Genomic DNA, 2,642 nt, shown 5'->3' with positions numbered 1-2,642 from the left:
TACCAAAAACATTTAGTGGGCTGATTTCAATCCTTGGGTATGTTTGTTTGGGTTTCCTCTTCTTATTTATTCGTTTCGGAATTGTATATTTGTACGTCTGATGCCCCCCACTCTCCTGCCTCTCCCTTTTTCTCATGAGGATTCATTTCTTTCCTTTCTCTCTTTTACAAACACGTTGATTTATTTTCAATATATATATTTTTATTTGGATACAATCATTAAAAAACACTTCAGATAAAGCGCAAACTTAAAATCGTAGTTAAAGAAAATTATACCCAAGAATCAAATTCATGAATTAATTATTTATAACACCCCAAATTTACCATTTATAATGAACAATAAATATTTGTATTTTTTGCCAAAAATATTTATCACTAATATAAAAATTAATAATTTATAATTCGAAAAATATTTAACACTTTATTATTTACTATTTAAGTAATACAAATTTATAAGTAAAAAATGAGTTTCGCTACATAACTTGTGAAGTTAATACTTAATAGTTCTTTAAAATAAAAAATTATTTATGTTAATCCTAAACATAATTCTCTCGTTAAAATTACGCGAGCCAACAATTCAAATAGAAAAAATTCAGCTGGAAAAAGAAAAAAGAAAAAGAGGGTCATACGAGGAAACTATTCAACACAAACACTAATAATAATAAGATGGCCGATAGTCATTAAAAAAAACATCCAGTGACTATTAGTCCACGAAAGACAAACAAATAGCACATTAGAGGTAGACCACATGTACCCAATAAGTAAACTGAGATCTATATCAAGATTCTCCACGCAGGAGAATTTTACAACAGTAATAAGACATCGTTCATAGCATCCATATAACCCGGAAGAAACTTACATAATTTCGACCTTTAATTAATTCGTATTTTCATCTCAAAAGTGAATTCACTTGGCGGCAACCATGTTTTGCTGGGCCTGATTTTCCTGCTGCTGCTGATAGTTCAGGGGCCTCCTGAAAAGCATTATGTGTGGCTCAGGACGATGAATTGCATAGTGAACCCAACCGCGGCTCTGTTGAACCCCAATGCACGCCACTCATTCTGTGTCATAAAACAATGTAAATCATTTAAGCCTGCAACCACTTAGTTTCCAGTTGTTGAAGATCACAGATCAAAGACTACAAATACTTAGAAGGCAAATACTTAGACTACAAATACTTAGAAGGCAAATAGCCATACAAATTACCTTAATATCACTGACACCGAAAAATTATAAACAGCGGTAACGGTCTTCTGACTTTGAAACCCATATTGTTAGGCCATTGACTTCTTGTACATAAATTAAGAACATTCATTTATTCAATTCTGTTCAAACAGGCCAACCATTTTCTTTCACTACCTTTTTCTTATTTCCTGGTTGGAGGGGTTTCTCAACTCTTTCATACATTGGTCCATTCTTTCTTTCTTTAACAGCAATACTAGCCAATAATTATAGTTAGGACACAGGAGTTACCAATGGGCTGAGCATTAATTTCGGTTCTATTTCGAAGCAGGGCTCAGTTGTCAACCCTTTAGATTAACTTAACAACCAAAAACACGTTAACACTATGCAGATACCGCTACTGTTCCGCACTAAATTACGCTGCCTATGAATCGGAAAACACGCAATTCAAGCAAGAACTGACAGGCAAAAAGCGAACCCTAAATACTTACTTCGGAGAGAAGCCGATTCTTGGGAAGCAATTTGGCCACTTCAGGAGGCAGGACCACATGCCTAAACAACATAAAATATCCAATTGATGACTCGATAAGTGTCCAAAAGAAACGCGATTGAATAGCGAAGAGAAGATGACAGTGACGGAGATCGATACCTGTACTCGTAAGTATCATCGAAGTATTTCTCAGAGTACTGGATCTGACCCATCTCTCGCATGAAGGCTTAGTCTGGCACGAGGTCAATGGGTTCCCGATTCAATCTGCAAATATAAACATCTTTTAGGCAAAATATTTAACTACGAAATTCTCAGAAAAGAAGCAGATGGATAATAATTCAGGGGAAAACGGAGATCAACTCGATTACCGATGAGACTGGAAATGAGGGGTGGCTTCTAATGAAAAGAGGAGGCAAAGGGAATAGTAGGTCAGAAAATAAAACTTAACAGGAACGACTATGTGTTCAGATGGTAATATATATTGTGTGGATGCTTTTTTGGAAAAAGAAATTACTAGAAAATAGCAATTAGAAATTAACGGCTAAAATTTGGAGTTTCAAATTTTGAATTCCCGCTTTGAGAACATTCAACACACTGGGAGGCCGCGCGTCCGCAGCTGATCATCAAAACAACACGGTAATATTCTGTTGGGTTGAGTTCAGCAGTAATGCTGGGCTTCGGCAAAAATAAAAGAGGTTGTCTTGGGATTCTAGTGTATTTGCCTATGTTTCACGTTCTCTCGAGGTTTTTTTTTTTTGTCTGTACCCCCAGAAAAGGTTTTTTGTGTAATGAAATTCATTTCGATTTTTTGAAAAAAGGGCAAGCACCCTTCATCGCAATTTTCATGTTAGAGTTATAAATTCAAAATGGTATTTCTAAGGAGTATCTAAAAATTCACAGCCAATTAAGGGGTCACTTGCAAAAATCTATGACTGGGATGCATGGCCTTTAAATTAGAATTAATTGAAAAA

The 2,642-nt window shown here is 35.3% G+C and overlaps 1 pseudogene; it reads right to left on the bottom strand.

Annotated features, from left to right (window-relative positions):
* Window positions 1-827: 827 nt before the first annotated feature.
* LOC114716126 (cyclin-dependent kinases regulatory subunit 1-like) lies at window positions 828-1,885 on the bottom strand (annotated as a pseudogene).
* Between the last annotated feature and the right edge of the window lie 757 nt (window positions 1,886-2,642).

The sequence above is a fragment of the Neltuma alba genome, unplaced genomic scaffold (genome assembly GCF_004799145.2).
Source record: "Neltuma alba isolate B1F8T4 unplaced genomic scaffold, ASM479914v2 tig00011644_pilon, whole genome shotgun sequence".
NCBI classification, from domain to species: Eukaryota; Viridiplantae; Streptophyta; class Magnoliopsida; order Fabales; family Fabaceae; genus Neltuma; species Neltuma alba.
Note: the sequence above shows the minus strand (reverse complement) of the source record. Positions and strands in the feature narration are given on the sequence as shown.